The sequence below is a fragment of the Lissotriton vulgaris genome, chromosome 10 (genome assembly GCF_964263255.1).
Source record: "Lissotriton vulgaris chromosome 10, aLisVul1.2, whole genome shotgun sequence".
Lineage (NCBI taxonomy): Eukaryota > Metazoa > Chordata > Amphibia > Caudata > Salamandridae > Lissotriton > Lissotriton vulgaris.
Genome location: NC_141698.1, coordinates 16,965,465 through 16,975,142, shown reverse-complemented (window position 1 = coordinate 16,975,142; position 9,678 = coordinate 16,965,465). Strand labels below are relative to the sequence as shown.

Genomic DNA, 9,678 nt, shown 5'->3' with positions numbered 1-9,678 from the left:
ATAGGAATGACGTAAAGCCCTAAACGTGGATCTACCATGATCACTGAAATCGACCACAGTAGTACATTTACTATGTCCTAAGTGTATGGAACCATTCTTGCGAACACATAGTTCACCCTTAACTGGCAGAACTGCCATAGCGGGTAGAACAGGAGCAGCTTCGGATTCGACAGATAAGATCATGAATGTAACTGTGTAATTATCTAATCCATATACTTCATTTTCTAGATCAGTTCCAGTACCAACGGGGAGTCCCTCCTTGTCAGGGTAACATACTTTGAGCAAGGCTGAGTTCAGGTTTCCCCAAACCCAGTTGCCCTCGTAAATAGCAGCATCAGAAACTAGGGCATTGAGCATTTTAAACCATGCACCACACGTGCCATTGTGAGTGAACGGGTACGGAAAAAGGGGAAGAACTCCCTTGTTTTCTTGGTAGGGAGGGAGTCGACCACATATCCAACAGTTTGTAGCATTGGTAACCTGATGGGAGTGATGTAACATACTAATGAAAGTGTTGTTGCGCAGCGCAAGCCTATAGGATAACTCGTGTGGGGGTAATTCACTAAAAGAATGTTCAGCAGTAGCATTATAAGCAGATTGAGCATGCTTGAATATAGGGTAGTATATGTGTAACAAAATACTAGCAGTAATAACCAGCAAACATAGAAAAAACATAACAAGTAGTGTCACTATACAGCGACTACGCAGTGATTTGCAATATGCATTCTTTTTATGTTGTCTTTGTCTATCTCTCTCTCTATCTCGATCTAGGGGATACATGTCAGAAACTAATTTAACCGATTCACCTAGGGGAGGACTTAAACAATTAAACTGTCTGACTTGCTAGATCGTAACTTTTGTCTGTAATTTTCTGAAGCAGTTTTCTCAACCAAAGGGAGTTTTGAGTCTGAGTCAGTTTGTGTAGGAGGGCAGGGCTTAGAAACCAAGTCCGAAGGAAGTCCGTGAAATTTTTTGATGTGGCTGGAATGCAGCCATCCCTTCCTGCCCTCTAGTTTAACCGCTGTTCTCGTCGTAAGCAGGACCAACTTCGGGGATTGCCAGCGGGGCTCCAATGGACTTCTCCGATCAAAATTCCTGACGTACACGTAATCACCAGGAACCACCTCATGGGGCTTCGTCTCTGTGTTGTCGGGAAAGGCTGCAGCTACCTGTGAACGACAAGATTGTAGTGCAGACATCAAGGAGGCAAGGTAATCTGTCAGCATAAGACAATCAACATCAGTTATTTTACGTGGAATAGGCGTCCCCCACATATTCGGTGGCCTACCAAAGACCACTTCATACGGGGATAGCCCAGAACGGGAATGGACCACCATCCTCATATAGAAGAGGGCGACCGGCAAGGCAACTATCCAGTCCACACCCTTCTCTCTACAGATCTTGGAAAGTCGGATCTTTAATGTCTGATTATGACGCTCCACGAGACCTGCTGCCTCGGGATGCCGAACACAATGGAACTTCCACTGATAACCTAACAGAAGTGTAATATGTTTCACAAGTTCGGATGAGAATGGCTGACCATTATCTGAGTACACGATACGGGGCAAACCATACCGCGGGAAGTATTCACGAACCAGCTGCTTGGCAGTGGTCGGAGCAGTGTAATCGGGGACTGGGTATGCTTCTATCCATCGGGAAAGAGCACACACGACTACGAGGACATACTTGAATCCTCGACAGCGTTCCATCTGGATATAATCCATCTGGAGTATTTCAAAAGGGTGGTCGGGAGGCTGGAATCCACCTTGTTCTACGGGGATGCTTTTACCTGGATTGAACTGACCACAAATCATGCAAGTACGCACTTTCTGTTTGGCTGCTGCCCGTAAGTTTTTATTGGACCATATGTGTTGAATACTGTCTAGCATTGCCTTCTCTCCGAGGTGTGCGGGACTATGTATTGTGTTAATGATGACTTGTACCATAGAATCGGGGAGAAACCATGTAGATTTTCCCTTCGTCATCCATCCCTGGTCTGTTTGGACCCCTCCTAGTTTAGTCCATTCCTTAATTTCATCTGGTGTTGCATGTGATTGTATGTCAATTACATCATGTGCGGGATCCCTAACTGACATGCAGTGTGGTGGTACCACTATTTGTGTCTGGTCAGTTACATGAGTTCGATTCTGAGCAGTTTGCTTTGCTGTTCGGTCTGCCAGGTCGTTACCCTGGGAAATGACATCAGTAACCTTTGTATGTGCCTTACATTTCATGATAGAGATTGCAGTAGGTAGATGTATTGCATCTAACAGAGCTTGAATGAGGGGACCGTGCTGGATGTTGGCCCCATGAGAAGTTAAGTAACCTCTCTCTCGCCAGAGGACTCCAAAGTCGTGAACGACTCCGAATGCATAACGTGAATCAGTATATATGTTGACTTTCTTATTTCGGGCTTGAATACATGCTTGTGTCAGAGCAATAAGCTCTGCGGCTTGGGCTGACAGAGTGTCAATACAATTGGTTTCAATAACTTCAGTGTCTGTCGTGACAGCATAGGCTGCCACTAATTCACCTGTCTTTGTTCTCATACATGAACCATCCACATAAAGTGTCAGGTCTGGATCTGGTAACGGAACATCTGTCAAGTCTTGTCTGGGTTTTGTTGTGATAGTAATAACTTCAATACAATCATGTGCCAATGGATCTACTCCATTTATTGGCAATAGCGTGGCAGGATTTAATGTGCTGCAGCGTCTGATTTCGATGTGTGGCTGAAACAATGTCAATTCGTAACCTGTCAATCTTGCTATGGTCAGGTGTTGGGTCTGAGTTCGATTTAAAAGGACTTCTACAGAATGTGGAACCTGTACTGTCAATGGATGTCCTAACACAATAGCATCACTCTGTCTGATTGCTAAAGCTGTTGCTGCAACTGATTTCAAACATGCCGGAAGGGCCTGTGCTACTGGGTCTAATGTACTAGAGAAATAAGCACAAGGCTTGTGTGAACCTGCTTGTTCCTGAGTGAGGACTGACAAGGCAGTACCCTCACGTTCTGTGACAAAAAGTGTAAAAGGCTTACTGTAACATGGTGTTGCTAAGACAGGTGCTTGACATAAGGCTTTCTTTAAGTCCTCAAAAGCTTGTGTATGTTCCTGAGTCCAAGGGAGGACAGTCGAAGTCGCTGCCTCCTGTGTCGTTAACTGAATGAGTGGTTTAGCTAGAAATGCATATTGGGGAATCCATTGTCTACAGTATGAGGTGAGGCCTATAAAGGCCCGTACCTCCTTTTGTGTTCTGGGTGGTGACATGTTTGCAATTAACTGAATGCGATCAGGTGTGAGCTGTCTCCCCACTTTGGACAGCAAGTGACCCAGGTACACAACTTGCTGAACACAGAATTGTAGCTTCGAAGGGGACACCTTGTGTCCCTTGTCAGCCAGAAAGTTCAAAACAGTCAGTGAAGCATTTTCACATTCGGGTTCGCTTCGAGCGGTGATCAGCAGATCATCGACATATTGAAGCAGGGCAGTGTGAACTGGCATGTGGATACAATCAAGTTGCTTTTTCAATGCTTGACTATAGATGCTGGGGCTTTCTGTGAATCCTTGAGGTGCACGGGCAAATTTGAAAGATCGTCCATTTAAACTGAATCCGAACAAATATTGGCTCTCTGGATCAATAGGGACACTGAAGAAGGCGTTCTTGAGGTCGATTACAGTAAAGAACGTCGCTTCTGAATCAATAGCAGTCAGCAATGAAGAGATATCTGGGACCACAGGGTACTGCGGTACGATACATTTATTCAATTCGCGCAGATCAATAATTAATCGATAAACAGGTGGAGCATTTGGGTCAGTACGTTTAAGAACAGGAATGATAGGAGAATTACACACATTGGAGTCGGTTTCCACAACCACTCCTTGTGCAATGAGCTCGTCAATTATTCTCAGTAAAGCCACTACAGCATCTGGGGGTAACTTGTATTGTCGGATTCGTGGTAATACCACTCCTGCCTTGAGTGTAACTCGATATGGGGTAATGTGCATGCAACCTACATCAGTGGGGCCTTGTGCCCACAAGTGTGCAGGGACGTTCTGTAGCCGGGGATCCATATCTCTCAATACATAATGGCCTTTGAAATCTCGCAAAAATAACCGTACTCCCTCGGGAGAACAGCAAATAATGGCTCCTAGAGCCTTCAGTGTTTTTATGCCTAATAGATTTTCGGGACATGACTTTGTGAGTAATAAGTCTGTAGTCCGTGTCAGAGGACCTACTGCAAGAGGGAGGGGTTGTGAAACTTCATTAATAATGGGTTTTCCTGAAAATCCGAGGGACACGTTCTGTGAGCCTGAGAGGGGTGCCCCTGGTACTTCATTGTGACTTATCGTGGTTCTGCTTGCCCCTGTGTCAATGAGAAACTTTCTGTCTTTCCCTAAAACTTGACTATGTACGTAAGGACCATTCTGATCTACAGGAACTTCAATAAGGGGCAAGCGGAATTCACTCTCTAGGCTGTTTCATGTGTATCGCTGGTAATCAGGGTAATCGTTCTGTGCATACTGATACATTTGCTGTGTCGTGGTTTGTGTTGCGGTAATGGGCTGTTGCTGAGGTATCGCTACTGTCTGTGAAGGAGCTGGCATGGGTGCGCTCTGCTGTATATTCTGCGGTACTTGTTGTGAGGTCTGATCTTGTCTAGGAGGACGTGGTCTCTCTTTAGTCTTGCCCGTGGCAATATTATGTTTCAGTACGGCACAATCGTTTATATAATGACCTGGCTGTTTGCAATAATTACATACACCCTTTACAGGAACTGACGTATTACTGGATTGGTTCGCACCCTTTTTCTGACCGTCGGCAGGAACCGACTGGGCAACTAACATTTTCATTTTCGTATCTTTCATACGCCTCTGTTCATGTTCTTGTTCTTCTCTAAGTCTATTCTGGTGATACTGTAACATTTGTAACATTTGTGAAGGAGTATTAGCTTGCCAAGTACTTTCTACTTTCAGTACTCTGTTCTTGACCTGGGGTAAGGAATTCTCGACTAATTTCGTAACAAAAAGGTGTGGATATGACTCGCTACTTGCTTTCAGACCGCTATTAATACCAAAACATTTCTCAAATCGTGTATAGAAATCACTAGTGTCTTCATCAGGTTTCTGTTTGCATGCTGAAATTGCACCCCAATCTTCCTTTTTCGTACTCAATAAACGTGGCAACACTTGTACCAATAAACCCGGTAACGCTTTAACTTTGTCTCCAAGCCCTAGGCCTGGCACTCGGGTATTCTCTTCATCTAGTAATGCAGCCCAATCAATCTTTGCGTCTCCCACCTCCCACTCTTTTTCCTTGAGTTTCTCGTATATGCCTGGAGGTAGTAGTACTTTCAGTATTTTCATAAGGTCGGGATAAGTGTAATCGCCCATTAATAACATATCTTTTATTTCGCGGTGAAAACCTGCAGGGTCTTTATCGTGACTGGGTACTAATTTCTTCATTTCCAACAATTCAATTTTAGTTACAGGTGTATACACGAATACGCGTCTAAGCGTGTGGTCTGCATTCTGTACGGGGTGCACTTCTCGCAACGGATTCTGTCTATCCATATAATACATGGTTTTTCGCTCCATAACGGGTGCTGAATTGATCTGCGGACAAAGGAATGTACTATACTTGTGGCGGTGTTCTAGAATTACTTTAATTAGATCAGTACTTAGACCTTTCCATCTGTTCGTGACCAGTTCTATTAGTATGTCAGGCAGAGGGCCTGGATCAGACCGTTGGCTTTTATACAATAAGAGCAGATGTTGTATCATGTACATACCAGCTAAGCGCTGTTCACTTGGTGTCAAGTTCAAGAACGTATGTGCTAACGCATCATCACCATATTTCTCAGAGCTGTCAGCCCATTGCACGGCTGACCTGGCTAATTCTTGTTCATCCATAGAATCGAGTACATGGTACCCCATGCGCTCTTGGAGTACTCGGTCGGTGGCTTGGAATAAGTGTTCAGGAGTTCTAGGATTACACATGGCTTCCTGATATATCCTTTTACTTTCTGGGCGCACTGGGCGCATCGAATTATTGAATGGTCTTCCCTTACCTACGTAAGCTATCATTTCCCTGACCGGCAACTGTAAATGTTCTGGTGTCTCGGCTTCCTCCTCTGGCTCCTCCTCTGTGGATTCATGTTTGTCGGAATCAACTTCCGGCACGGGCTGTCTTTTCTCATGCATCTTATTAATTGCTGTTCTGATTCTTCGGTACATATTATCTATACAGGCCTCTTTGTCATGCTGTCCATCTGTTATATTCTGACCCCATCTATGGAGTGCTTTTACATCCTCCGGGTTCATACCCGGCCTATCTACTTCTCTAATGAAGCAGTTTATAAGAAACCGCAATATCTTGGCTTTAGTATCCACTTTCTGGTAGGCCATGGCCTCCTTAATACTGTCAGGCCCTACTCCTGTCTGAACAAACTTATATATTCTATCTAGGTGCTCCGTCATTCCAGGTAATGTAATTAGGAAGTTCGTGACTCGCCGTAAACGTATTGACGCGAGTAACATTCTCTCGTCATTCTTTCTACCGGGTACAGGATCATATCTACAGTCTGCAAGGCGATCTCCAAGAATTGCAAGATCTGTTCTAGGTGTACGCTGTTGTGCTATTTCTCTAAAACTCAAGCGATGAAGTTGTGGCGGAGTCTGGAAACCTATCCCTCCGGACGCGCCTCCGGAGGCGCCGGCTCCAAAAGGGTTATTCGGGTTCGTGTCAAGGGAAGCAGGGGGTGGAGGAAGATCAGGAGGAATCGGGGGAGGAGTAGCTTGTCGGGGAGGAAGAGCATAAGGATTCTGACCATTTGGCGCAGGCACTGGCACTGGCAATGCGGTATTAACATATGCGGGAGCTACATCGTCTAAATAAGAAGAAAGGAAAACGTCCTTTGCTGTCTTCTGGTGTATCTTAGTCGGGAGCAATGGGGGTGGTAGGTCCTTCGGTACTTCTGGAGAGGCCTTTGGCAGGCCTTTTGACAGGATGGGGAACATGCCATTCATAAGTGTGTTTCGCTGTCTGTCTACTTGTTCTAATGTTACTCTGATACCTTCCTCAACTAATGCGTTCTCTTGGGCCTTGTCAGACTCCTCCTTACTCTTTTCTTCTAGTCTGTGTGCTTTTTCGGTACGCCTATGCGATTCTTTGCGCCATAACTCGATGGCATCTTTCTGTGACTGTCTGGCTTTCTTTTTCCATAATGCTTCTTCTACTCTCATGATGCAATCAGCATCCCATGTCCCAGCAGCGGGCCATCTCTGATTCTCTGACAGTTCTTTAGTATAATCCACCCATAAATCGAGAAACAAAACGGCATCTAGGCCGTGCTTATGGTACATAAAGTACCCTGGAGTGTCCCTAGGTGGAACGGGAACAGCTTCCTCTAGAACCCCTTTACGGGTTTTTATTTGTCTTAGTTTGGAAAACAACGGCATTCTGAAATCTGGCTATTTGGTTCTTACTCGGATATACACACTACACAAAAACACGTATAAGCACAATAATGAAGATCGGACATTCACTCATACCACGACATTTGAATGACACATTAAAACATTGCAAGAACGAACCACATTAATTGAGTACAATGACATGTAACAGGATGTACCGCTAAACGGCACAGATACACCTTGTGCGGGTGCAAACTGGATATACTGCTAAACAGTATAGATACACTGCTAAACAGTGCAGACCAGGCTCGTGCACCCGAACCTGTCTTGACCGGCACAAACTAATGCGCACGTCAGGATGCGTCCCTAGCAACGGTACTCACCAGGAAGCACGGAAACAGAAGGCCTCGGAAACCCTGGACTGGACTGGATTCGGACTGGATTCGGACTCGACTCGCGACGTAGGTACTTCGGAACTTCGGAATCTGGTGGGCCTCTGTATACCTCGGATCTTGCTCTCTCAGCTAGGCTCAGGTCGGGATCCTCCGCACTCCTCACCGCCTCGTCTGGGTGTCGATCGCAGCCTCAGTCACCTCCGTTGGCCTGAGGGAGATACAGGAAATCCTGCGGGTACGCGTAGTTGTCCGTCCGGCTGTGGCAGGGGGCTAGGCCTGCAACGCACCTCCGGCGCGTGGGGTGGGGGAGGAGTCCCTATTCGGGCGCCAGAACTGTGGTAAAATCGATTACCTATACTTAATTTGCTATCAATAATCAATAAGAATAACTCAGAAAAATAAGAGGCAAAATCCGGGATATTGAGGTTAACTCAAAAGGGTTTTATTCCTGTAAAAGGAATTGGGTTATTGGCTCGAGCCAAGGTGGCATAACCATTCCATCACCACACAGGTTCAGGAAGGGGCAGACAGACAACATATTGTTTACAGAAGTACATATATATAGTCAATGCATTACAATGTATGAGCATGTAGTAGGCGTAACAGTAGGCGTAACAGCTGGAAAAGAAGAGATAAAACATGGAAACGTCATACAATAGGCGTTATAATAGGCGTGCATGAAGGCGTGTACTGGAAACGTCATTAATCATGAGGTCACAAAGTGGGTGGATACATAAGAGAATCTTGCAATGTCAGCAGAAATTTATGGCAGAGATGCGCGCGCAGCAGATTGACGTGAATCTGACGTGTAACTGGAGGGTGAAGGGGACTTGACACTTAGCACTACAAGTGTAGACATAAGTCTGAGATGTCAGATCAACCTGATCCCAATATCGTATCTAATATCGTATGTTTTAAGAACTGTAGTGTCTGGAAGGAAGGTCTCTCGGGCAGAGACTACTCTATACTGTCTGCGTGTATATGTGACTACGTGTCGGCATGCGGGGTGAGGGAGCATGGGCCTACCATGGCAACGGAGTCTATGAATTACTTGCACGGAGACAGAAGAACCGGGCCCTCTGCTCCTGCAGCTGGAAGGATGTTTACTTGAGCTACGAGACAGGAATGTATTTTCGAGGAGTGGAGCAGATAATTCGAAGGTTGAATACAGTCTTGGCAGGCAGAGGTTAGGCTATGCGCCGGAGCCGCGCAAGGAGTAAGGTGGGGGCCACTGGTACAGAGGTAGCCTGGGCTGAGGCCCTCGGAGTCAGAAAAGCAGGAGAGAACTCGAAAAAGCTCGATGGCATGATCTGGGCCTACTTCGCCAGAGCTGAAAAACGTGTAAAGTGTACCACAAAAAGACGGTGGCACGGCATATATAGGAACTGAATATTCAATCCGTTCATGGCGGATCTGAAAGAGGACATGTTAAAGATGGACGCAAATGTATTTGCGTCTTCGTAGCAGACACAGGAGGGAAATTACATGCACTGCAAGCTAGCACATGGAGACGGTGGGGTACTCGCTGGGGAACACCACTCGATCAAAAATTATATTTCCTCAACCTGTGTCACACATACAGAGCTGTGTCTACAGTACTTGAACGGGTGGCGGTGTCACACATACAGAGCTGTGTCTACAGTACTTGAACGGGTGGCGGTGTGACCTGTGTCACACATACAGAGCTGTGTCTACAGTACTTGAACGGGTGGCGGTGCCACACATACAGAGCTGTGTCTACAGTACTTGAACGGGTGGCGGTGTGAGCTGTGTCACACATACAGAGCTGTGTCTACAGTACTTGAACGGGTGGCGGTGTGACCTGTGTCACACATACAGAGCTGTGTCTACAGTACTTGAACGGG

The 9,678-nt window shown here is 45.9% G+C and overlaps 1 long non-coding RNA gene across 1 annotated transcript in view; it reads right to left on the bottom strand.

The window, feature by feature from the left end:
• Positions 1 to 743: 743 nt before the first annotated feature.
• Positions 744 to 9,678, bottom strand: part of LOC147684336 (uncharacterized) — an 80,437-nt gene continuing 71,502 nt past the window's right edge. Inside the window, exons 3-4 of the long non-coding RNA XR_015300735.1 lie at positions 7,802 to 8,146; positions 744 to 1,169 (exon numbers count right to left, since the gene is read on the bottom strand). This is a non-coding gene — a long non-coding RNA (uncharacterized LOC147684336). The remainder of the gene's footprint in view (positions 1,170 to 7,801; positions 8,147 to 9,678) is intronic.